This window comes from Sceloporus undulatus, chromosome 2 (assembly GCF_019175285.1).
Source record: "Sceloporus undulatus isolate JIND9_A2432 ecotype Alabama chromosome 2, SceUnd_v1.1, whole genome shotgun sequence".
In the NCBI taxonomy this organism is placed as follows: domain Eukaryota; kingdom Metazoa; phylum Chordata; class Lepidosauria; order Squamata; family Phrynosomatidae; genus Sceloporus; species Sceloporus undulatus.
The window spans coordinates 43,471,451-43,499,059 of NC_056523.1; the positions used below are offsets into that span (position 1 = coordinate 43,471,451).

General features: G+C 41.5%; 2 protein-coding genes across 6 annotated transcripts in view; one reads left to right on the forward strand and one right to left on the reverse strand.

Annotated features, from left to right (window-relative positions):
• Positions 1-27,609, reverse strand: part of SUMF1 (sulfatase modifying factor 1) — an 891,645-nt gene that overhangs the window by 116,638 nt on the left and 747,398 nt on the right. The gene's annotated exons all lie outside the window — the stretch shown is intronic.
• ITPR1 (inositol 1,4,5-trisphosphate receptor type 1) overlaps positions 21,743-27,609 on the forward strand; it is a 276,298-nt gene continuing 270,431 nt past the window's right edge. For all 5 annotated transcript variants that reach the window (XM_042448619.1, XM_042448620.1, XM_042448622.1 and 2 more), the window contains exon 1: positions 21,743-21,892. The gene's annotated coding sequence lies outside the window, so the exon portion shown is untranslated. The remainder of the gene's footprint in view (positions 21,893-27,609) is intronic.

Here is a 27,609-nt window from a genome sequence, read left to right on the forward strand (position 1 = left end):
CTCTATAGGCTCCTCTGGTCTCAGTGTCCTCTTTTTCTTGCCTTGTCTTCTCTTCTATAGGCTTCTGGTCTCTGCGTCCTCTTCTGCCTTGGTTTATTCAATGTCTTCAATATCCTCCTTTCTCTTTTTTTCCTGTGTTCTTTAGACTTATCTTTATACTTTCTCAATATTGTTTCTTTGTCTAGACTCTAATCTCAGTGTCCTCTTTTACTTCTTTCTCTTACTTGTCTCCAGTTACAGTGCTTACATCCCCACGTAATGTCAACTTAATTATCTACTGTGAGTAAGTTCATCTTGTGTTACAACAGTTTGGACACAGCTGCATGGAAATGTTTTTAACTGAAACTTTATGTCCTTTTGCTTACGTTTTTTCTTCACCAACTCACAAAAAAACAAGTGCTGGAAGGAAAATTCCAAATTCTACTTAATTCTGAGTTATTCTTGCAGCAATACTGTTCATTCAAATGGTACAAATTTTACTAAAATAACAGTTATGATGTTTGAGAGGGAAGGTTTACAAAGTAGCCACTGAGATAACTTCAGTTCTTTGATTGAATTAAAATTGAATGTGATTAGTTGTCTCCTCCTCTTTACATCTCTCTTTTTATTTCTTCTTATCTGTAGCAGTATGTGTTTCAAGCTTTATTTATTCTAACCCCCCTTCTTCTTTTAGTCTGTATTTCCGAAATAAAGGGGGTAGGGATCAATAGAGGCAAATTTAATGGCTACTCACTTCCAGCGTTCTTTAATAGCGGTTTATCTCTTTGTTTTCCGTGAAGTGTTGATGATGATATTTTAGTGTTAAAGTCAAGGTAGTTGTCTTTGTGTTGTTTTTTCTCGTGTTGTTTAAAAAGAAGTGGTGGCCCCTCTTGTGCTCTTGGCTTTCCACTGAGGGCGAGTATCCAGCCTACACTTGTCTCTTCTGCCGTCGTCTCCTGGACTCCAGGTCCGGGAAAAAGGGGGGCCGAGGGTGAGTGATAGTCCTGAGAGCTCTTCGTAGGTATTGCCTGTACCTGGAGTTTTCTGCTCGTGGTGGCAAAAAGGACAGAGAAACGCCTTGTGGAGGTGGTTTTCAGGAGCTCCTGAAAACGCTTCCTTCGGGCTGCCGCTCCCAACCCGGAACCTTATATACAGATTTTTTATACACGGATCAAGCATCCGGTTTGAAAATGTTCAAAAAAAAAGTATACATTTCAATATCAAACCTGATTTTCCATTTTTTAAGGGACATCATTTTGCTATGTCATTATATTTAATGGGACTTGAGCATCCACGGATTTTGTTATCCATGGGGGATCTTGGAACCAAACCCCAGCGTATAACAAGGGTCCACTGTACTTATACAGTACAGTATTGTAAGCACACAACGACAACACAAATGACTTCTGCAATACAGTATACAGTACACAGACTGAATGAAAAGATGCCACTGAGAAAAAAAAGCAGTGCATGATCACAAAAGCATCATGCAAAGTGCCATCTTTTCATTCAGTTTGTGTACTGTGTACGCCCGAAATCATTCATGATGTTACCTTGTGTTTATAATACAGTGGCGACAATGGGGGTGAGGATTAAGTCTAGCATTGACTGTTGGTAAGAGTGAGGAGGGCATTTCATCAGCTGCTGCAATCAAAGCACAAATTGAATGGGAAATGGGTCTTGTTGATCCTGGGGTTACAACAAAGTAGATCTGTCAGGCTTGAAATCTACATGCTAAAGATTTATACCCACCTGAATGTTAACCTTGAGAGTAATAATAATATTAGTAATAATAATAATTTTATTTCTTACCCGCCTCTCCTCACGGCTCAGGGCGGGATATATAGGACAATAATTAAATATAAAATTCATGTTTAAAATTAATGATTAAAAACTGCCTGGATAGGCCTACCAGAAGAATAAGTCTTCGAATGTGTTTTATAGTGTGACAACTGATTTAGCTGTTGGATCTCTTCTGATTGTTCATCCCACAGTCTTGGGGCAGGTGATGAGAAGGTCCTCTGGGTAACAGCTGCCAGTTGGGTTCTTGCTGGCTGTAGCAACTGCTCCCCAGAGGACTTCAGTGTTCAAGGCGTACTGTATGAGAGAAAGCGATCCTGTAGATAACCTGGATCCAAACCATCTAAGGCTTTAAAGGTCAAAACCAACACCTTGTACTTTGCCCAGAAACTAATTGGCAGCCAATGGAGTGACTTGAGTATGGGTATAATATGTTCACTCCTGGATGTTCCTGTAACCAAATTGGCTGCCATATTTTAAACCAACTGAAGTTTCCGAACTTGGCATAAAGGTAGCCCAATGTAAAGTGTATTGCAGAAGCCCAACCTTGAGGTTACCAGCACATGCACCACTATTTTTAGGTCTTCCATATCTAGGAAGGAGTGCGGCTGGAGTATCAGCCAAAGCTGATAGTAAGCATTGCTGACCATTGCATCTACCTGGGATGACATTTGGAGAGATAGATCCAGGAGTTCCCAACCTGCGAACACATTCCTTTAGGGGGAGTGTAACCCCATCCAGAACTGGTTGACACACTTCCAGGTTAGGACCCTTGATGGTAAGTACTTCTGTTTTGTCTGGATTCAGTTTCAGTTTGTTTTTCCTCATCCAGCCCATTACCTCCTCCAGGCATTCATTCAGAGGAGACACACTGTCTTGAGCTGAGGCTATTTTGGAAGGCATGGAGAAATATATTTGGGTGTCATCAGCATATCGATAACACCCCGCCCCATGCCTCCAGATGATCTCTCCCAGCAGTTTCATGTAAATATTAAAAAGCAATGGGGATAGGCGACTTAAATTATGGAAAGTCATAGATAAAGAAAATTAAGAAAAGATATTCAAGATAAGGGAAAGGAAGTTATTTTAGTTTGTACATTGTTTTTGTTTTGTTTCATATTTGAGGTTTGTTAAGTATATAAATGTTTAGTTGTCTTTATATGTACAATTTTAAAATTTAATAAAGTTTGTAATAAAAAAAATTGGGGATAGAATGGCACCTTGTCAGATGCCATATAACAGCTCCTTTTTTGAGGAGCTACTTCCCCCAAGAACCACCATCTGGACCTGCCTGAGAGGAATGACTGGAGCTATGGCAGCACAGTACCTCCAATTCCCCCCCCAGGCGTTCCAGGATACCATGGTCAATGGTATCGAAAGCTGCTGAGAGGTCTAAAAGCACCTACAGGGACACATTCCCCCTGTCAATGTTGAGACATAGATTATCTACTAAGGCAACCATAGCAGTCTCAACTCCATATCCTGCCCTGAAGCCGGTTTGAAATGGATCAAGGAAGTGTATGTCACCCAAGATTGACTGGAGTTGGAGGGCAACTGCTTTTTCAATCACCTTGCCCAAAAAAGGAAGGTTTGAGACTGGTCTGTAGTTATTAAGGTCCAGGGGATCCAGGGGGGGCTTTTTCAGCAGTGGTCTAACTACTGCTTCTTTTAAACAGGATGGAAAATTTTCTTCCCTGAGAGATGCATTAATAATTTGTTGTATTTGAGATCTAATTGCATCTACTTCCTGGACAACCAACCAAGAGGGACAGCGGTCAAGAAAGCAGGTTGTCTTCCTTACTTTCCCCAGCAGCTTGTCCACATCAGCGGTACTCACAACCAGAAACTAATCCAGTGTAATCCCACTCACAGAGTTGCTGGACACCTCATTGTTGGCCTCTCCTCCAATGAAAGCATCTAAGCCAGCTCTCATGTGAGAGATTTTATCTGCGAAATCATTGTTAAAAGCATCACAGTGAGCTACTGAAGGTTCCTATAGTGGGTTTGGAGAGGAGGGTACCTGAGTTAAGCCTCTCACCATTCTGAACAGCTCAACTGGACATGAATCTGCAGATGGAATGTGTGAGGAGAAGAGAGCTTTCTTTGCTGCACATACTGCCACCTTATAGGAACTAAGATGTCTTCTATATCCTGTCTTATTGCATAAAAGTCAAGTTTTCCACCGTCTGTGCTCTACTCATTATCCTTCCCATTTTATTTCCCTGAGGGTCTCTGTATACCAGGGAGCCTGTTTCGTAATGGGTTGGAGAGGACTTTTGGGGACGACTGTGTTAATAGCCCTGGTCAAATTTTGATTCCATTCATTGACCAGGGATTAAACAGGATCGTTGGTGATGCCAGCCACAGTACCCCCCAAGACTTCCTGGAATCTCAAAGGCCTTCGAGGGTGGACCTGCGGGTGTAGGTTGTAGCTGTGATACTAGTTATGACCAGAAAATGATCTGTCCGTGACAATTCAGATTCAAATCACCTCTGCCCACAGATCCGTATGTTCTGAGCTGAAAACCACATCAAGAGTAAGACCTGCTGAATGTGTCAGTCCAGAAACTGACATAGTAGGGCTGACTAGCCCAGATATGGGGTGAGAGAGCTTTTGGCTTGGCTGGCTTCCCTTGAGAAATTCTGTCTGCCAGATGTTTTGGACTTCACCTCCCAGAACTCCTGACCATTGGCCAAGCTGGATGGGGCTTCTGGGAGCTAAAGTCCAAAACACCTAGAGGACCAAATTTGGGGGCCACTGGGTTAGAGCATTGGGGAAGGTTTACCATTTAACTCACATGAAGATTGTATTGGTGAATTGGATTGTCATGAGGAATATTTAACACCTACTTGAGTTTCAGGGAGTTATACAGTAATTTAAAAAAGGAACTTTTCACAGTCCTTCTCAACCTAACTTTACTCTGCCCACTTAATTCTTTGATAGTCCTCTGACTTTGGCAGTGACATTTCTTGGAAACTGACCCTTTACCAGCTACTGAGAAAAACAGTGGAAGCATAAACTAACTTTTATATATGTAATCAACCTGCTTGGCTTAAGCCACCTTAATCTCCTAAGCACTTTACCAAACAGCCATGCTGTTCATTTCAGTGGGGGCTATTTCCAAATAAGATGTTTAAGATCAAAAATGATAGAAGGAAAACGTTTGAGGATAGTGGTAAGATCAGCAAGAAAGCAAAGAGACACTGGAAATGCAACACCCACTCATTTTAATTCATTTTAATATTTAACCATACTGAATGTCAGTTTAATTCATACATACAGAATGGTCCCATGACATAAAAGCAGACAACTTCTTTTAATGAATATGTTGGAATGTTTTGTTACCTTTGGACCGAACACATCAGCAAAGCCCCCACCACCACAATCTTAGAAGTTTCCAATGACTTAAGAATACAGAACTAAAAGTTTTCATAAACAGTTTCAGTGTATCTGTCTTGGGTCCCTCTGGCTTTGTGACGTCCTTAACTAAACAAGAGCATAACAAAAACAAAGGAGCACCAAATTTAATTAGAAAGCTGAGCCTCTCATGCTGTGCTCGGGGTCAGGCTGTACGAAAGTTTTTTTATTTTGTAATCATGATTGGAGGGTTAATCTTGCTCTGTGTGAAGTGCAAAGAAAAACAGTCATGTTCACCTTTCCATTAGGGAAACTGCCACACAGAGAGCCCATCAAAAGGACAAAACAAGTGTCTTGGCAGATTAAGCCAAAGGTTAATTTAGTCCAGCATTCTATTTCCCAGATAGATCCCTCTTGGGAAATACAAGTCGAGCTCCCTCCAACTGTTGCTGGCTGGTACAGCGGCCTGGATTTATCTGAATAATTGATATAAATCATGGCTGCCAAATTTACCAATTCTAAAGCTTAAAAGTATCGCTTAAAAACAATGAGTTACTTATAATTCATTTTTAAAATAAGCAGGGCAAAGATCCAGTGGTAATTTGTTGTTAGATTGTCCTCAAGTCGGCCCCAATTCATGGCAATCCTGAGTGAGACATCTCCAAGCCTCTCTATCTTCCATTGCTCTGCTTAGGTCCTGCAAATTCATGCCTGTGACCTCTCTGATTGAGTCTATCCATCTGGTATGTGGTCCTCCTCTCTGCTGCCCTATACTTTCCCTGGCATTATTGTCTTTTCTAGTGAGTTGTGCCTTCTCATGATGTGACCAAAGTATGAGAGCTTCAATTTGATCATCTAGGCTTCCAAGAAGAGTTCAGTCTTGATCTGTTCTAGGACCCATTTGTTTGTGTTTTGGGCTGTTCATAGTATCCTCAGCACTCTTCTCCAGCAGCACATCTCCAATGAGTTTATTTTCTTTCTGTTGGCTTTCTGTCTAGCTCTCACATCTGTACAAGGTGAAGGGGGATATAATGGCTAGGATTATTCTAACTTCACTGTTCAGTGTTAGGATCTTCTCTAGCTCTTTCATGGCTGCCCTTCTCATTGCTATCTTTCTTCTTATTTCTTGACTGCAGTCTCCGTTCTGCTCAATGTTTCATCCAAGGTACAGGGAGTATTTAACTATTTTGATTTATTTAATATCTAGGCTAAATTTATGTATTGGTCATTAGTATGTCATTATTTTTGTTTTCTTTATAATCTGCACTAAGTCTGCACTTGCACTTTCTTCCCTGACCTTCCTTAGTAGTTGTTCCAAGTCTATGATGTTTTCTGTTAGTAATATGGTGTTGTCTACATATTCTCTTTCTGATTCTAAGACTGCTCCTCATATGATATTTTCTGCATACAAGTTCAACAATTAGGATGATAGATTGCATCCTTGCCTGACTCCTTTGCCAATTGGGAAACATTCTGTTTCTCCATATTCTGTTCTAACAGTAGCCTCTCATCCTAAGAACAGATTTCTCATCAGGACTATCAGATGTGGTGTCACTCCCATGTCTTTAAGACCTTTTCATAGCTTTTCATGATCTATGCAGTCAAAGGCTTTCCTATAGTCTATGAACCACATGCTGGTTTTGTTCAGGAATTCCTTGGTGCACTCCCTTAACCATCTACGCTTGCAATGTGGCCTCTTGCTTTTCTGAACCATGCTCGCACCTCTGGGATTTCACTCTCCACATATTATTGGAGTCTGTACTGCAGAATTCTGAGCATATTTTTTCTTGCATGGGAAATTAATGCTATGGTCTTTTGTGTCTCCTTTTTGTGTGAACTGGGATGTATATTGATTGTTTCCAGTCTGCTGCCAACACTTTGTCTTCTGTATTTGTTGATGTATTTTAGTTATCATTAAAGTTGAGTCTGAACAGCATGAACTGTAGCAATTCTATTGGAATAGCATTTGCTCCTGGTGATTTATTCCTTGCAGTATTTCTTATTGAAGCTACCACTTAATTTTCCAATATCTGATACCTCTGCAGAACTCCTCCCTGGCCCATTGATGGTGCAACTTTGCACTGAATTAAGAGCTCCCATTGAACTCAATGAAGGAAAAATAATTTAAATTTATTTATTTATGTATTTTTAATATATTTCTATCCCAACTTTCCTCCAGTGAGCTCAAGGTCTTGTATATAGTTCTCCTTCTGCCAGGGACGTAGCTGGGGGGGGGGGTTTCTTGGGGTCCGGACCCCTCCCTTCCATTAGAAAAATGGTGTGTGCTGCTGCACTGCCGCACCCAAGCCCCATTATAATGGTGGCACTTAGTCTGGACCCCCCCCCTTCCTAAAATCCTAGCTACGTCCCTGCTTCTGCTTACATTTCTCTTCATAGTTCCATGAAATAGCCTACACTGAAACAGAGCAACTGGTCCAAGGATATGATTATTTACATCCCCACCTTTTCCCTAAAGCAAGGCTTCAAATTAAAACAAGTGCAATGTAGCTAAAACAAAAAAGGAACAATTAGATAGAATTGTTATTAACAATACATGACTTTGGGCAAATCACAGTCTCTCAGCCTCAAGGGAAGGCAATAACAAACCTCCTCTGAACAAATCTTGCCAAGAAGCCATCATGATAGGTTTGCCTTAGGGTTGCCATAAATCAGGAACAACTTGAAGGAACACAACAAACAATAACTTTTTAAAGCATACAATTAAAAATGTTTAAAAAGTGCTTTAAAAACAGCACAAAAAATATAGCAATTCTTAGAAGCCCTTTCAAAAGCCTTTTCCTTAAAAATATTCAGATCTCCTAATTCAGCCAAAATAAAATCTGTGCCTATTAAAGAAACATAGTAAAGAGGGGCGGCTTAGCATCCTGAGGGAAGGAGTTCTAGATCCTAGGTGCAGCTTCTGAGAAGACTATCTTGTGTGTCTCCACTAATCATGCCTGTGAAAGTGTTGGGATAGAAAGAGAGCTCTCTTAAGTATCTCAGGGCCTGGGCAAGTTCATATGAGGAGATGCTGTCTTTCAGCCTGGACTTAAGCTGTATAGAGCTTTATAGGTCATAAGCAGCACTATGGAAACCACTGGCAGCCAGTGGAAATGTTGTTTGTTCCCTGTATCTAGCCCTAGTTAAGAATCTGGTATCCGCTATTTGGACCATCTAAAGTTTCCAAGCACATTTCATAGCCTAAATAGGAACTAGAACCAGACATTCCAAAGTACCTGTCCAGAACTTTTATCCACTACACCATATTGACTTTCACAGTTATCCCACAATGATTATTTCCTCACACTTTACCATGAACACAGCATGAGAAGCTCGGTTTATTGGAAAAGAGATTCCACCTAAACATTAGGAAGAAATTTTACTGTAAAACCTGTTGGACAGTAAAATGGACTTCCTTAGAGGTCCATTTTTGGAAATCTTTAAGCAGATGTTGAATGGGTATCTTTCAGGAATTAAATTTGAGTATTCTTTTGTTTTAGCTCTCTAGCTTTCCTAGGAATGCTAGAAAACCAAAGGGACACAAAACAGACAAAACCACACCTTATTATGGTACATCTAACCATGTACAAAGCTTACACAGGGAGGCCATAACTGAAATGATAAGGCAACTAGCATGGATATGTTTCTGGATTTCAATAATAATAATAATAATAATAATAATAATAATAATAATTTATATTTTCCTGCCTCCTCTAAGTGGATCAAGGCGGGATTACAAACTAACAAAACACATACAAAACATGAACACATAGATCAAACAAGAGAAGCCCCATGGCAACAGTCTATCTCCAGAATTCACATGGGAATTTTATTGAACACCTTAGTTTCAATAAAACCCTATAAAAGCTGTCATGCTTTTTATGCCCGTGCTTCTCTGAGAGGCCTCTTTGTGAGAAAGAGAATGTTAATGGGGAGCATGTTTCCTCTCTTGGCTGTGGGAAACAAAGTTGGGATCTAAAGTGTTGAGAACAATTTGGTAACTTAACTGGCTCTAATCCTATTAACGGGATTTGTGACTAAATACGCTTTTAAACAACAGTAAGTTTCGAATGTTGGGCTGATTGTTTGTTACATAACCCTATCGAGTTACATCTCCTTCCCATTTTTCCCAGCTGTGTAAGGTCAGCATGGTTTGGGTAATGCACATAAAGAGGACCAGTTGTAAAAATAAAGCAAAAAGTAAAAATGAATTGCCATTTTTAATGACAAGGCATCAGTTTGCCAATCAAAAGGACCTAAACATTAAATAAGAAATAGGTGGAAAAACTTTCTTCATAGAAATTGTCTAAAGTTACTCTTGCATTTTTTTTTATTTTTTTTTTAGTGTACAAAGTGTTTCACAATCACTGGTTCATTTACTGTCATCATGAACCTGACAAGCTATATCAAGTTAAGGGTTTCTGACCAAACATGCTGAGGGCTATTCAAATAACTCTGTATTAGAGATTCTTGTGTTTACATGAAGCTGGTATTGATACACTTGGTCTTGCCCAGCACTTAGTTTTATCACACTGACGAGATCCCGTGGGCAAATGGGAGTTAAACATGATTTAAATTAAATTCTAATTTAAACAAAACTTGCAAATTTGGGGAGTTTATCACACCGAATTGCTTCCAAAATGAAATAACATGAAGTTAAACTACAGTTAAAGCAGAGAAAACCAGCAGCTTTTTACTTTTGGGATGCTATAAAAGTAAAAACTGCTGGTTTTCTCCACTTTAACTGCAGTTTAACATCGCATTATTTCACGTTAACTGTGATGTCATGTGATAAACTTCGGGTATTTCCAGGGTTTTTTCACGTTACATCATGTTTAAATCCTGTGTGCCCGTGGGATCTCACTAGTGTGATAAACTCTACTGTCTAGTTTGACAGGTATCAGCACTTCAAATCTTAGGGAAAGAAGAGCATCGCTCTGGTCTGAGGGAGAGAAGAGCAGCCAGGCACAGCTCTATTATGCCTTGGCAAGTGGCTGGTGCAAGACCTTCCCTCCCTCGATGTTACAGCTGCCATTGTTCTGATCTTGAGGGGGGGAGAACAGCCAGACGCAGCTCTGCCGTGTGTTGACCAGCTGCTGGTGAAAGCCCCTTCCTTCATATTCAGACTTCCATTGCTCTGGCCTCTGAGAGGAAAGAGGGCAACTAGACACAGGTCCACTGTGCTTTGGCCCAGTAACTGGGGAGAGCCCCATCATCCAACTGCCATTACTCAAGTCTCTAAGGGAGAGAAGAACAGGCAGGCACAGCTTTCTATTATGCCTTGGCCCAATGAGACACTTCCTCCATGTTCCAGCTGCCTTTGTTCTGGCCTCTGACGGGGGTGGGTTGGGGGGAGAGCAACAGAAACAGGTCCTGTGCCTTGGCCAACAGCTGGTGAAAGCTCCTTGTTCAAATGACTGTTGCTCTGGCCTTTAAGGGAAAGAAGAGCAGCCAGCATCTGCTGGACTCCCCCACAGGCCTTCCCTTCTCCTTAAGTTTCCTGTCTTATCTAGACTACAAGCCTGATGGCAGGGAACTGTCAAATTAATGATTTGTAAAGTGCCCAGGAAGCCTGTTTGGCTGAAATGTGGGGTATAAATACTCTAAATTAATAAACAATAAAGCTTTGTTATAGAGATGCCATGAACTGGATCTGGGATTTCCTGAACATGTGGGCGTGTTACAGACCGCCGGATTGCGGCGGTCTGCTGCCGCCACCGCTTGCACCGTCCAGGAGCCGCAACCTTTAAACGGCGCGGCTCCCGGACGCTGCCGAGAAGGAGCGCGGAAATCGTGCTCCTTCTCAGGCCCCGGAAGAGGCGCCGCAAAGCGCAAGGGGCGCATTTGCGACGTCATTTCTGGGGCGACACGTGCGGATGCAACACGTCCAGCACGTAAAGATGGCAGCGCCCGTGTGTATAGGGCGCCACCATCTTTACGCCCCCATCACGTGCTAGGGGTGAGGCCAGTATGGACGTTAGGTCCTCGGCCAACCCCCAATCACGTGACGGGGACGTATTAAAGGCCTGTTTATAAAGCGCCGTGGTCTACAACTAAGCTGGCTATGGTTCCACTCTAGCCCACAAACTGTTTACCAGCCATCTCATTATACTAACCTTCTTATGGGCAGTTCAGATGTTACAGATTTTGTACACCTTAGTACAGCTGTGCAGCAAAACACAGGAAAACTCCAGATGAGGCAAATGTGTTGGGAGGTTGTGGTATTTGCTGTTTGTAATTTAAATATTCAAATGGCATTTGTGTTGTTCTAGATTACTTTTTTGGGCAATTCCCAGCACCATCTGCAACATTTTATTCTCACCCCTAGATAGGCAGCTTTTTAATTTTCTGACATGTCAGCACAAAACAAACAAAACAAAAACCCAAAGTTTCCTTCTTTTCTGTTCCTTTCCCTTTTTTATTTTTATTTTAGTTATGGTGCTATAGTGCCTAAAATGAAATGGCACTTTTGCATTATAGCACTATGACTTTAATTTTAAAAAAAAACCAAGAGAAAAAATTGCCATAGATCACTTCATCAAACTACACCCCAATGTTGTTGTTTTTTTAAAAAAAATCTTTGGATTTGAATAATTCAGAAACAAATTGTTTTAATATATGGATGGCTGCATGGTATTTTGTAAGCACATATTTTTATGCTTTTTATATATAAGTATTTATATGCTTGGATTCTGTTTAAGCATAAAAATCTTTTCTTGATAGGCAAAAGTGACTTTTTAATACACATAATGAACAAAATTCATTTCTCAATGTATTGTGTTTTGTTTCTTTTTTAATAAATGCAGAAGGGCATGATCTCAACCACAAATGCATCAGCTTTAATAGTTTAATCTAGGTCTTTGTGATAGCCTTTGTGTCTGTTTTTTATATTAACCTTGTGAGCTATAACATTATCATTTTGCAGGTGCAAAACATGACCCGACAATGGGAATCAACCATAGTAGGGCATGTTTTTTGCATGCTGAAAGCAGGGCCAAATAAAATTCTGTCTGAAATCCTGAAGAGCTGCCTCCAGTCAGTGTCATCAGTACTGGACTAAGGGGAACAATGGTCTGACTTAGACAGATGTATAGCATTGATGTCATGCTTCAGTACTGTGCATTCCGCCAAAGAAACATAGCTGGGCGTTTTTCTGCCATTTCCCTCATTCTCCACCAGCCAGTAAATAGCCATGGAAAGGGGGGGAATACAGCAGCTAAAAGAAGGGGTCAGAGGGAGGAAACATCACCTTATTACACACATGGAATTTTACACTACATCCTTCTGTTCCAACATCTGTTAATTCTTAAATAAACAGAAAACCTGTCCTCATATTCAACCTGCCAACCATAGTTCTCAACAACTAGAGATTGGGAAAGTTACCTTTTTTGGACTACAGTTGTCAGAACAGTCAAACCAGAATGCTACTGGCCATGCTGACCCTGAGATTCTAGGAGATGTAATCCAAAAATGTAAGGTTTCTAAGCTCTACTAACGGCACAACAAAGGCCACTTGGGACAATACATATGCTAATGGAAATATGGACTTAAATACCTTTCACAGTTGTAGCTCACACTGTGCAAAATGATTTCAAAAAGCTAGGTAAGGCTTGCACAATACAAGTGACAAACCACTTAAACTAGCAAGCTTACATTTAGCTAATATTATTTCTCTTGATTGAACAAGCACTAGATTAACTGAAGCACATGCATTATTAGCACCAGTTGCTGAACTATAACTGTGAAACCTTTGTTGGAAATTGAGGTAATCAAACACAGCCAGGTAGAGAGCCTGTACACTTTGGTCTACACACTTTGATTCCTTTCATCTGCAGGGGCCCTTTCACACTATGCAACTGTAGCTCTATGGTTCAGTTTTAACTGCCTGGTTCCATCCTATGAAATCCTGGGGTTTGCAATTTGGGGAAGGATATTTAAAATTCTCATCCAGAAAGCTCTAGTGCCTCAGCAGCTGTGAAAGTTAGTAGAATCATAGTGCAATAACTGTGCTGTGTGAAAGAGCCCCAAGTGAACTAGTATATTGCTGAGTGTGCTTGTGACAAGCCAGCATATCATAGCATTAGCAGAGAACAGGAGCAGGCTACTCCTGAGACATTTTGATAATTTGACAGGAGAATCCAAACAATTTTCCCTTAATGAACATAAAAAGTAATCATCTGGGTCTGTTTTCCTATGCAAGCCCATTAAACTGAACTGTAGGAAGTCTTCTAGTGCAAGCTCCATAAAGTGAACTACTATCCCCTTCTGTGACTCTCATGCAGTGGAAGTTGTGTGGTTCAGTGTCTTGGTAGATTATTTTTCAAAGAAGTAGCTATGCTAGTCTCTTCCAGCATAAAAGGAGGAAGACATGGGGAGGGAGGGAAATGTGGCAGCACCTTTAAGACTAACTGGTATTTGTTTGTTGTTTTAGTATGAGCTAATTCGTACTGTACTGTATCCGAAGAAAGGGGTTTACATCCACGTAACCTCATGCTAAAATAAACCAGTTAGTCTTAAAGGTGCTTCCATGTTTCTTTTTTCTCTTCCTCCTTCCTTTCTCCATTTTTGGGTAGATTATTGTATTTACATGGCTACAGTCACAATGCAATCTTTTGCATATCTACTCCAAATTCATTTAGATTTCAATGAAATTTACTCTCAGATGTCATTAGGATTACATATCACCATGTATGGTAGAGGTTTGACTAGTGAGTCCTTCTGGTAAATCAAAGATAGAAAGCCTCTTTCAAACTGAAACAATTTCATATAAATTGTTGGAGGCTGCATCCTAATGGTGTATGTGTACATGTTTGTGCATGCCTGCCTTCATATTACCTGTTGACTTATGGCACCATCATGAATTTCTAGGTTTTTTTATGCAAGTAAAATTGAGAGATGGTTTGTCATTACTTTCCTCTGAAGTATAGCCTACAGCACTTGCATATTCTTTGCTGGTCTTCTATCCAGGTACTAACCAGGCTTGCCTCTGCTTAGCTTCCAAGATCTGATGCAATCTGGTGCCTTCAGAATATGCAGGCTATGTATTTCAATAATGAGTGGGAACAAAGGCACAGCAGCCAACAATACCAGCATTGTTATTATTTGTTGTCAAGTAGACTATTTATGGTGACTCTGTGATCTCCAAGACTCCAATAACTCGCATTATAAACTATTATTTTTTTAAACCGAATTACTGTATAGGCTGATAATCCGGTTTAAACATTTTAATTCAATTCTAATTTGAGATGCTGTGGGAATGAATGAGGGGTAATGGAGATTAAATTCGAGCTTCAGTGGGAACAATGCTCCCTAAATTTGGATCATGACGCGCTTTATAGGTAAGTGGGAACGACTCCTAAGTGCCTTTTGAGTCTCATTGATCAGCACTATCTCCAATGGTGTTACAGTATTCACCTTGTTGTCATGCAGTGCATAGGGCTGCTGGGGGAGGGCTGCCCACCCATCTGACCAGACACTTCAAGGACTGCTAGCTTGTAGCAGCAGCAGCAATCTTCCCTGCCTTTCCTCCCCTGCCACAGCCTTACTCGCTGGCTTGCTTGCTTGCCTGCTTGCCCATCTAGGCAAGTGAGGTGCAGGGCAGGAGGAGATGGAAAGGGCACTCACCCTTCATCCTCCTCCACTGTCTCAGCTTCTTCTTCAGAGAGAGAGCCAGGGTAGTGGAGGAGCCATGAGGTTGAGTTTGTTCCTGCTCCTCTTCCACTGCCTCAGCTTCCTCCACAGGAAGGGAGCTAGGACAGCAGAGTATCCACGAGGGGTGTATGCTTGACCCTACTCTCCCAGTTCCTCTCTTGCCTGCTACCCTCCCCAGCCAGCCACCACCCAACCAGACCCAGAAAGAGTTGTCAGCGGCAGCAGTAGCTTACCCTGCCCTCCATGCTCCCCTCTTGTTGCCTTACTCACTCACCCATCTGTCCATTGCCAGCCCAGGGCTGCTAGGGGGCACCCAGGTAACTGGGCAAGTGAGGCAGCGGGGGGGGGGGACGACAGAAGAGGCGCATGTTGCCTCTCCTCCTTTAGTGTTAGGCTTCCTCCTCTTGAAGAGAGCCAGGTCAGTGGAGAAGAAGGGGTGGGTGCCAGATAGAACCGGTGCAGGAGGAGGGCCCAACTGGGTGTCACCCCTCCTCTGATGTGTCACCCAATTTGTTCCGCACTCCCCACACACTCCTAATGCTGCAACGGACGATCTCATGTTTCACATTGGGTTGTCTCAATATAGGGTTTTCAACATAAAATGCTTCACAAGTGGTTAATCATTGCCTTTTTCTGTAGTGTAGTATCTCCTTTAGAGATATGACATCTATGGTACCATTGCCATTGTCTCTGAGAGATATTTTTGCCAGTGTCACTTCTCATTACAGCTGCTACTGAGTAGCTGTTTGCCACATATGTGGTTCCTCAATAAACGTTCTGGAGACACTACCAGCAACAGCATTAGTGTACTATTTCTGGGTTCTGTAGGGTCAATCATAAATGAGTATTGTAAACACAGTCACTCCTATTTTGTATATGTGTGTGTGTGTGTCGGTTGTTGTTGTGTGCCTTCAAGTCTTTTTTGACTTATAATGACCCTAAGGTGGAGGTTTTTTGACAAGATTTGTTCAGAGGGGGTATTGTCATTGTCTTCCTGTAAGGATGAGGAAGTGTGACTTGCCAATGTCACCAACGGTTTCCATGGCTGATTTCCAGTATTCTAGTCCAACACTCAAACCACTACACCATGCTGCCTCCCCCATCAACAATACAACAAATTATATATAAAATTGAACACATATTTAATGTCCCCAAATTTCCATGCATCCAGTGAAATGTCAGTGCATGACTTGATTGTAGAAATGTTCTCTATTTCCTACTTAGTAGTAGATTAAGCAACCTTGGAGACAAATCTTAAAGGCCTAAATAAAACATACAACATGGGGGTGAATGTCTAACAGAAATTCCACCATAAAGAATTTACTCTTGTCTCCTCCTAAATACATTATTGAATATTCTGCTACTTCATTCAAAATGAAAAGGGATTAATTCTTATCCTTGGCAACTACAGCTTCGCTTCTTTCAAGTACTTTCTTGCTTTCTGAACTCTGCTAGTAAGAACAGATCCTCTAAGAATTTCTACACACACTGGATCAAATCAATAATTCACAGGGATTACTCCACAATAGCCTCTTGCCTCACAGGAGCATCCACTCCCACCACCATGGGAATGCAGTGCGAAGGTGGGAATACCAGCATAATGTGTGTTGAAACTCTTACTTTCTGTAACCAAGCTTTTAGGAGAGGCATCTTAGGCTCCTGATATTGGGACAACTGTGTCAAAGCCAGTTGCTGCTATATGTCTTCAAGTCAATTCTGGCTTAGGGCAACTCTAAGGCAACCCTGTCCCTGGGTTTTCTTGGCAATATTTGTTCAGAAGGGTGAGAGGGTGACTTGACCAAGGTCATCCAGTAGGTTTCTATGGCCTAGTGGGTATTTGAATTCTGGTCTCTAAGGACATTATCAGACAAAGGAAATTGGAAGTATAATCCAATGGCAATCCGAACACAATCATGGGGTTTAACGTTATCGCATGATAGATTACCAAACGCAATTTCGGGCAATGGGAAGTCAGTCTGAATGCAATCATGGGGTTTCATGTTATTGCGTGTGAGGTGATCACATGCAGTTTCGGGCAATGGCAACTTATTTTTGGGCAATGGGAAGTCAGTTCGAATTCAATTCGAATTCACCTAAATTCGCTGAACATGGGAGGAATTAAGAGAAATTCCTCCCATGTGATAAACTTCAAAGTAGTAGGCTGCATATTCACTTCAGAAATAAAGCAGGTTGACATCTCCTTAACTGCTATGGCTCAGTGCTATGGAATCATGGGATTTGTAATTTGGTGAGATATTTATCTTTCTTTGCCTGAGAGCTCTAGTGCCACACTACATTGAGCCATGGCAGTTAAAGGGGTGCCAAACTGCATTAATTCTGCAGTGCAGATGCAGCAATAGCCCAATGCTCAAACCACTAGATTAAGATAGCTCCCAACTGTGCTAAAGCTGGGGACACCGCAAAATATTGTATCATTAAAAAAAGGTGTAAGGCCATCTTTAGAAGCCCAGAGTTCCCTACCTCCTTCTTTCCCTTTATTTATGCCATACCTTTTCTCCAAAGATGTTACATTCTCCTTACCTGCCTTTATCCACACTGGGCTTGAAACCTAGGAGTATCAACTTCTGACCCTGTTGCTGCAACTATGCCTTCAACACTGACATTAGCTTCTATTAAAAAAACAAGCAGCAAAGTGTTTGTGTGTGTGGGAGGAGAGTAGTCTGGCCTTTGAAAAGGATTTAGACAAATCCATGGAAGAAGGGTTTTATCAAAAGATAGTGCCTGCAATAAACACATGGAACATTAGTTCAGGGACAAAATGCAAGTAGCAGCTTGGAAAATGAGGTGTAAATTGGAAAAGCTATTTTCATGCCAATGTTAAATAGTGGAAGATTCAGGACAAATATAAGGAAAAGCTGCTTCAGGAAAGTTTCTAGGAATAGGCACAGCCAGAGGGCTTTAAAAGCGACAGATTATTGGAAGATATGATGAGTAAGCCCTACAAGTAGCTGGAATGTCAGAGGCATTAGGTATTTGTACATCAGTTGCTGGGAAGTGTAAGATAGAGCTGCAATTCCCCTCATGTCTTGTTGGTGGAACACCCCTCGCCCAATGTATCTAGTTGGCCACTGTGCAATCTGTGACAGACTAGAGAGGTCTTTGGTTTGATTTAGCTTAGTGGTTCCCAAACTTTGATCCTCCAGTTGCTTTTTACTTCAGGTCCCAGATTTCCTCACAATTGGCCAAGTTGGCTAAGGCTTCTGGGAGGTAAAGTCAAAAACACCAGGAGGACCAAAATTTGGGAATCACTGCAACTCTTCCCATGGGACAGACGCTAAAATAAACAGCCTCATCCAATAGAACTACTCTTACATTCATTTTTACTTTTTGTAATGGACAACTGAAGGTGTTTCCAAGATGGGCAGCTTTAAGCAGTATCAAACAAAAGATGTGTTGTGAAGTTCTCTCATCTTTCCCTCCTTAATGGGGTTTTCTAGAAGCCTTTTTGGGAGGCACCCAGCAACTAGTCTCTACTTCGCTGACTGTCATCTAGGCAGGCAGGGCTTGGAAAATTTCCTTTTTTGTCTTACAGCAGTGGTTCTCAGACTTTTTACCCTTGAGATCCCCTTTATATATACATGTGGACATTGCCCCCTGCCCCCAATTGACAGAGTATATGAATAAAAAAAATTTGTTCGCTTTATGTGCATATCCATGTAGTCTGCCCACCCCAACTGCAGGCTTGCCATCCATGGATTTGAGCATCCATGGTTGGCCCCGGGCTATTCAACCCAATGGCGGTGTGCGCCACCATTAAACCAACAGGACTTGGGGTTTTTGGCATCTGGGGGGTAGCTCCAGAACAGAATCCCCACAGACACGAAGGGCCAAATTTATATTCATATTTTAACACTATTTAAGGAAATAGCTCTCCTTCTTTCTTGCCTTTCTCTTCCCCTCCAGGAGAAAAAAGTTTGGGAAGTGGAGGAGGAAGGAAGGATCAGGGCCTCCAAATCTCCCTCCCACCCTTGAGCAACTCTCATACCCCCCCTTGGGGGTCCCACCTCACATTTTCTGCCATACAGAATCCTCGAGTTAGCACACTGGGCTTTGTTATATGTTCAAAAGAAACAGGAGCATAGTATGATACTCCCATCAGTGTCCCATAATTTGGTGAAGATTTTCAGACGACGTCACTATAATCCCACCATTATCCTATGAACAAAGAGGAGTTTTCCAGCTGTTTTTCATTAAAAGACTTTCCTGTGAATGAAAAGTGGCTGGAAAACTCCTCTTTGTTCATGGGATAATGGTGGGATTATAGCGGCATCGTGTAACATTATCTGAACATCTTCACCAAATCACATGACATTGATGGGAGCATCACACTATGCTCCCATTTGTTTTGCCTGTATGAAAAAGTCCATTGTAAGAGCTCATGCTGGCTGAGGACTTGTGGAAGGAATAAACCAAAAATGGAACTTAGTTTAGCTCTACATACCTATATCTACTTCCTACACAATTTTATCTGGCTGTTGTTGTTCTTAACTGTCTTTGAGTTGGCTTCGACTCATGGTGATCCTATGGATGAGACATCTTCAAGACCCCTGTTTTCAGCCTTTCTGCTCAGGTCATGTAGGTTCAGACTGTGACCTCCCTGATTGAGTCTGACCCCATGAGGAGTGAATTAGGGAGCTGGGTATGTTTAGCCTGAGAAGAGATGGTTAAGAGGCAATATGATAGCCCTGTTTAAATATTTGAAGGGGTATCATATTGAGGACAGAACAAGCTTGTTTTCTGATGTTCCAGACAGGACACGGAACAATGGATGCAAGCTCCAGGAAAAGAGATGCCACTTCAGCATTAGGAGGAACTTCCTGACAGTAAGGGCTGTTCAACAGTGGAACAAATTCCCTTGGAGTGAAGTGGAGTATCCTTTCTTAGAGGTCTTTAAGCAGAGGCTGGATGGCCATCTGTCAGAGATGCTTTGATTGTGAGTTCCTGCATGGCAGAGAGTTGGACTGGATGGCCCTTGTGGTCTCTTCCAGCTCTATGATTCTATTATTGTATCTGACATACAGTCTTCCTCTCTAGCACCCTCCAACTTTCCTAGCATTATTGTCTTTTCTAATGAATCATGCTTTTTCATGATGTGGCCAATGTATGACAGCCTCAATTTAATCCTCTCGGCAACCAGAGGGAGTTCAGGCTTGATTTGCTCTAGGACCCATTTGTTTGTCTTTTTGGCCCCACATCTCCAATGAGTTATTCTTTTTCCCATCCACTCTCTTCACTGTCCACCTCTCTCATCCCTACACAGTGATGGGGAATCCAGTGGCTTTAGTCCTCAGTTGTATATCTTTACATTTGTTCCTCTTGCCATCCTTTAAAAACATACAGAAAGGGTTACAACAGGGCTGAAATGTGTATTACTTATCTGTTCAGTGCTGTGCCACAAACAGTCACAAGATGGTTAAAATTTTTGAACAAACATGTGTGTGTATGTCGGGGGGGGGGGGCTGATCATGGAATACCCCCTGACCTCCTTTAGAAAAATATTTTTATATTTTAATATTGCATTTTATTTTAATATTATTTTATTTTAATATTGGGGAAGGGGCTGTGTATGTGTGCATGTGTGGGGTTGGAAATCTTTGAACCCAGTGTTTGGCTAAGGAAGAAAAATAAGAGGACAACAACCACAGTGCCCACCAGTCACTGAAATAAAAGCCGTCTGTTTTAATATTGTAATAATTTAATTCTGTTTTAATATAACACTTTTAATGTTTTTAATTGCACTGTTTTAATCTTATAAGCCACTCTGAGTCACAGTTTTTGGGCGAGATAGGAATAATAATAATAATAATAATAATAACAATAATAATATTTTTGTGGTGTTTTGGGGCTATGTGGCCATGTTCTAGAAGAGTTTATTCCTGACATTTTGCCAACACCTGTGGTTGGCTGCTTCTCTGAAGATTTCTCCGAAGATGCCAGCCACAGATGCAGGCGAAACATCAGGAATAAACTCTTCTAGAACATGGCCACATAGTATGAAAAAACCACAAAAAAACCATGGATGCCAGCCTTCGACTTCACAATATTATTATTATTATTTTGTTTATTTCCAGGATTTATAGCCTGCCTTTTTCCCACAATGGGATTCAAGGCAGGTTACGATATATTAAACAGACGAAGCTAAACTGTTTTTATTTATTTAATTTTATTTTTATCCTGCCTTTCTCTCAATTATATTACTATTATTATTATCATTATTATTAAAACCAACCAACGTTGATTACAAAAGTTAAAAAAAATTAAATACAACTAATGTTAAAACCTAAAGAAAAACAGCGTTGTTCTAAAACAGTTAAAGATCCTAAACATTAAAACGGCACACCACATGACTCAAGCAACATCTAATATATATATATATATATATATATATATATGTAATCTAATAGATAATAGTATCTTGGTTCCATCCACACTGCAGAGATGATGTGATTTGGGACCACTTTCACTGCTAGGACTGCAGTTTGTTGTGTGTAGCCACAACAAACTGCAGTCCCTAGACTTCCCTAGCTGTTTTTTCTTTAGTTTTTAATATTAGTTGTATTTAATTAATTTTTAAAACTTTTGTAATCAATGTTGGTTGACTTTAATAATAATAATAATAATAATAATAATAATAAATCATTTAATAATATTTGTTGTGGCTGTCCACAACACACTGCCATGCCAAGGATTTCCTAGCCTAGAGGCTAGCCATGGCAATCAAAAGTGGTGGCAAATTGCATTATCTCTGCAATAATGTGGATGCAGCTCTGGAGAAGCAGAGAAGCAAGGAGCCGGGTGCATGCTGGGAGGTGTAGTCCTTCCCCCCTTCTCTTGTAGTGTCAGCTGTCTGTCCAGGACTACATTGCCCAGGGAGGCGGCGGGGCGCATATAAGCAGCTGGAGGGCGCTGGAGCAGCACAGTCACCATGTGGATGCTGAGCTTGGAGGAGCTCTAAGGGAGGCAAGAAGGGAAGCTGGCTGGACAGACCTCCATCCCTGGGCAAAGCAGGGAGATGATGGGATTACCAAGCGGCTGAGCAGTCCCTCCAGGGGGAAGGCAAGAGTCCCTTGGGCAGGCAAGCAGGTAAAGACAAAAGGGGAAGGGAGGAAAAACTGGGTTGCCAAAATGACAGGGGATGCAGCCTTGACTTTCCTGCCATTCTTTTTTGCAAGCAGTTGGTGCTTCCCCACCACTTCTTCCTTGCAGCCCATATATATATAGCAATTTTTCTTGCAGCCAGCTGCTCAGTGTAGGTTTCCCTCTCCTCCCCTGCCTTGTCAGATCACCCTGATCCTGTTGAGGCAGCAGGGATTGGTAGCCTTGGGTGGCAGTAGGAAGGAAAGGAAGAAGGAAGCAACAGATCAAGGGATACTATTTTTCCTTTTTCTTTTTTCCCCTCCCCTCCTTCTGCTCCCCGCCCTAAGTTTGCAACTCTGGATTGCTTTGCTCTGAGTCCTGGAAGCTGCTGCAAAGGAGAGGGACCAGGAAGGCAAGGATTGGGCTTGGAAGGCAGCCCTGAGTTCCATTTTTTTCTCTTTGGAGGGAGGATGGAGGATGGAGGGGTCTTCTTCAACTGGCTAAAAACACACACACACACACACACACACTTGATGGCTCCTGATGCAACAAGATGATAAGGAGGAGGAGGAGGAGGAGGTGTGTAGGAATGGGGGAGGGCGGGTTTATTTTATTTTTTGCAAGTGGGGGAGTGATTTGAACTGCAGACGCTTAGCTGAGATCTGACCCGAGGGGTCTCCCTTGACAGTCTTTTTATTCCAGCCCCCCAACACCTTTCAAACTGCTCTTCGTTTCCAAGAAATACTGACAGCTCTTTCCTTCAGTTTTTCTCTTGACATCTGAAGCAGGAAGAGCAGCTCTAGGGCTTTGCTCTGTTGGTGTTGTTGCTGCTGTGTGCCTCCAAGTCATTATGAGGGTCCTTAAGGCCTGTCACAGAGTTTTCTTGGCAAGTTTCTGCAGAGGTGAAGTTGAAGGGTTTTGTGGCCAGCATCTATAGTTTATAGTGGGTTTTTCGGGCGATGTGGCCATGTTCTAGAAGAGTTTATTTTTCTGAAGATGCCAGCCACAGATGCAGCCGAAATGTCAGGAATAAACTCTTCTAGAACATGGCCATATTGCCTGAAAAACCCACAAAAAACTTTCTACAGAGGGGGTTTTTTTGGCCATTGCCTTTCCTCTGAGGCTGAGAGAGTGTGACTTGCCCAAGGTTTTCCCCAGTGGATTTCCATGGCTGAGCAGGGATTCAAACCCTGGTCTCCAGAGCCCTAGTCCAGCACTCAAACCACTACACCACACTGGCTCTCTTGGCTTTGCTCTAGGCAAGCTGTTTTTTCCACTTGGCAGCAAACTTTTGACTTCTAGGGGGAGGAAAGAGAGAGAAGCCTTCCTGAGTTATTAACTTGATTGCTTTTGTTTCAAATGGAGCAGGAGAAGGCTGACAACACCTTGGCTCTGGCTAAGATGGAAAGGATGCCTGGGCTTTGAGTGTTACCAGACTCTTTGGAGGAGGTGGGATTACTCTCTATATATCTTAAAAATACTCCTTTAAGAGTTGGGAGATTTAGTTTAGAGATTTAGGTGAGCACTGTACCTTTGAGGAGGGGGGGGCATGTATGGCTTAGCTGCCAGAGGGATGCTCTCTGGGAAAGAATGAAAGAAGAGACCCATAACAACAAAACAATAATAAAGTTTTATTTATATGCCATCTTTCTTGTAGGATCACGGCGGCTCACAACATCAAATAAAACACAATGTACAGTTAAAATACATCCTGTTAATTCCCCCCCCCCCAACCTTACCACACTAAAATATTATTAAACAAAAGAAACTCTGCTAGAACATGGCCACATAGCCCGAAAAACCCACAAAAAATTATGGATGCCAGCCATGAAAGCCTTTGACTTTACATTATTAAACAGTCAACAATTAAATCAATTAAACCTTTAAAATAAAACACACATGCACACACAAGGATCCTTCATATAAGTAGTAGCAGACTCTACTTTCCTCTCCTGTGGAGGGTAGTGAGGAGTCTTATACAGTACTTCTGTCTTACATGTGCAAAAGGATTGAAGGGTCAAAAGGAAAAGTACATACTGTAGTTCTTAAATAAAAAGAGGGGCTCTTTGTTATCTTCATTTGCACCTGTTGCCTCTGTGAATGAAAGCAGGAAATGTTATCTTGTGTGGCAGGGCAACTGTGTGTTATTGTAGCCTCACTGTCACCTCTGAGAAAGATGGTATGTGCTTATTTCCGTGGCGTATAATGTGTATATTAAAGGCTTTATAGTTGTCCACTTTTTCTTCTTTGAAATGGTCTGAACTCTATATTGATGTATATTTTTTATCCAAAGGGAGCATCATAATGGCAGTTTTATTTTCAGTCTTCTCCCTAATACTCCATATAGCATGGAATTAGCAAATTTTCATTGCCATTTCAAACGAAGACAACATGTCTTTTTTCATTAAGCTTTTCCACCTTGATTCCCAAGTTCTTTTCTGGAGGAGTTGCCAGTTTGGATGTCATCAGTATGTATGTATGTATATACATATTTATATATGTAGCTGAGACTGGTTTACTCCATGTGCAGTTAAAGTTCACCTGCTCATAGAAAATCTCATTTGCTGTTTTATAGCTACCTGGCTCATAAAAATCCTTTTGGAACTCTTTTCATCTGCTTTGATTTTCATCAATAATTGAGTGTTAGCTGCAAATATGTTCCCGCTTTCAACTGCACACATCAGACAAAAACAAATTAAATAGTACTGTTCCCAATACAAATAATTGCACAGAGGTGCAATGTGAGGATTGTCTGCTTACTCCTGCTGTCTGCTACTTGTTTGTCTATTGATCAGTTTCTTATCTGTAAAATCACTGTTCTCTCATGCTACTATGCCTTTGTTTACAGTCTTGAGCGTTAGTGGTGGACTTTGCCAATAATCTATCAAATCCAACCAAGACCCTCCAGTTCACATATTTTAGCACACTCCAAGAATCCTGAAACTCAGGTGGGATGAAACCTCTGTATGAAAATGCCATGCTGGTTCCCCTTCAGCAAGGCTGCTACTTCAGTAGTTTGATTCTAGCTTTCATGAAGATTTCCATCGTTTTTTCTTGGACAAAAGTTAGATTCATGGCCCTGTAGTTTCCTTGTGAGAGCCAGTACAGAGAAGTGGTTTGAGTGTTAGACTGTGTCTCTGGAGAACCAGGTTCAAATCCTTGCTCAGCCATGAAAACCCACTGGTTGACCTTGAGCAAGTCACACTCTTTCAGCATCAGAAGAAGGCAAAGACAAACTTCCTCTGAACAAATCTTTTCAAGAAAAGCCTATGTTAGGGTCTCCTTAGGGTCACCATTTGTTGGAAATGACTTGAAGACACACAACAGCAACAGTTTCCTTGTTCTCATCTGAATCCCCATTGGCTCATTTAGTGTTATGGTGGTTTAGTCTCAGTGAATAGGAAGTGGGGATGCTAATGTTGTTTCTCTGTTGCCACTGTAACATGCAAAATGATTACAGTAACTAATCAACCTTCATAGTAAACCTATGACTGAAGATGTTCCCATTTTAGAGATGGGTAAATTGATGTGAACAGAATAGCTGTGATTGCCATCACCCCTCCTGTTTATTAGTTTATCTTGAATGTATACGCTGTCCTCGGAGTATCTTAAATTGGTTGGAAGATGAATGATGAGGGTAAATCCTGTATGATTTTGAGAACTAAGCATGGTCAGGGTTGGTTAGTACTTGGAAGCGAGACTGCCAGGGAACACCAAGTGCTGTAGGCTATATTCAGGGGAATGCAGTGGCCTTGCCTAAGAAAATGCTATGACCTTCATGGGTTTGACAGTTAGAGGCAGGTTTAGATGGCAACCTGAAGGCACATACCACTTCTGCTGCTATTACTAAGGGCAAAGATGAACTAGAATGTAAACAATGTAGGGATTTTGTATGCAAGAGCTTATGCCAACCAGTGTTCTGCTTTATAGTTTGTAAATAAAGCTTCATATCTGTCTTTTTCACAACAGCTAACATTGTTTACTAAACAGAGTTCATTCTTGTGACAGAACAAATAGGTTTTTCTTCCAAAGATTGGACTTTACGTCAGGTGGCCTTGCTGGTTCTACAGGCTGGGTGTTCAGATCGATGGGTTATTGGCTTTATCAGTGCTACATCCTTCACCTAGCCTTCCCAAGATATTTGGAAATTGTGAAAACCTGTATCTTGCACACTGTGCTGAAATCAGGCTGCTCTGAGGTCACCACTTGTCCATCAGCATGTACCCATATCTTTTTCAGATTTTTAAAAATTGGGCTGTAGGGTGTGAGTGTTGCTGCTAGGTTTTGAAAGATCTAATCTTGTGTTTGGTACAAAATGCTGGAGCTGCTGTGGTAATCAGGCATAAGCAACTTTAGCTCAGGGATTTAGCTTCTAGAGAAAGTGTGATCTCCCAGATCATGTTCAACTGCAGCTCACATCATCCTTGACCATGAATCTTGCTGGCTGAGATTGATGAAAATTAGAGCTGATTAACATTTGAATAGCCCAGGGCCCACATCAGGCTAACTAGAAGGTGCATGTGAGATTGATGTGCTACTTGCCTTTCATTTTCTTTTCACAAAGAAAATAATGTCTAATGTTTTGACCAGGCTGCAAAAGCTACCATTTGCAGTACTGCTGAAATTCATAGATGCTTCACTTGTGGGTCAACCAGGATAGGCTGTCAAACTCAATAACAACTTGGCGCTATGGAGAATAATTTCCTCTGTTACCAACAAACTACATTAGTAATAAAATCAGCATTTTGTTATTTTTCAAAGTGGCTGACATATATCTTATTAGCAGTCTACACAACAGCCCCGCAGGGTAAAGCTTGCTTCCTTGTGAGGCAGATGAGTAATTTTTAAAATCACATATTATGCACTGAACTCTGAAAAAGAGTTCCTAAGGCCTCTGAAGGCCACCTAAGGCCTTCAAATGAAATACTTGCTTAAATGAACTAGTAATGTCTGAGTTCAGCTTCTTAGTTCTAGACTAACTAAGGAGTTTTTGCACAGCAAAACAACAACAACTAAACCCCACTTCCCTTTCCCGGTTTGAATCCTCTTCGGGGATGCAGCTGGGTATTATCACACCAAAGGAACTCCAAATTTGCTGTCGATGCCGCTGGCTGGATGCAGCCCTTTTCAATGCTTTTCAAAGCTGGAAAACTCCTGGCTTTGAAAAATGGCTGCAAAGGTGGACCTGGTAGCTGGGCTGCAGCTGGGCTGCACTCGGATGGCAGCATTGGCAGCGAATTTGGAGTTTCTTTAGTGTGATAATACCCGACTGCATCCCAGAAGAGGATTTAAACTGGGAAAGGGAAGCCATATTTTTGCTATGCGAAACACTCCTTAGTACACTAGGCCTTTGTTTAATATTATGTCCCTAGGATCTTGAATCCAAGATAATCCTGATTATAAGCATAGATCCAAAAGAACTGTTAATTCTTCCTTGCCTCTCAGTTAGCCATGGTAGTACATGTATCCCTCCCAATCTTACTCTCTGAAAAAATACTGCTTTTTAAGAAAGAATGTATACTATTGTCTTAGAATGGGCCTTTTTAGTAGTAATTTGAGAGTGTGTTGGGCCTCTTTTCCCCATAGCTTTTTAAATACTTGATATATAAGTTAAAGGATGTATTATATAAACACACATGAATGTTGTTTCAGATTTGGCTGTGGATGGTCTTAAATGGTCAAAACTAATGGGCAGCGGCAGCTGGCTAGTTCTGAGGGTCTTG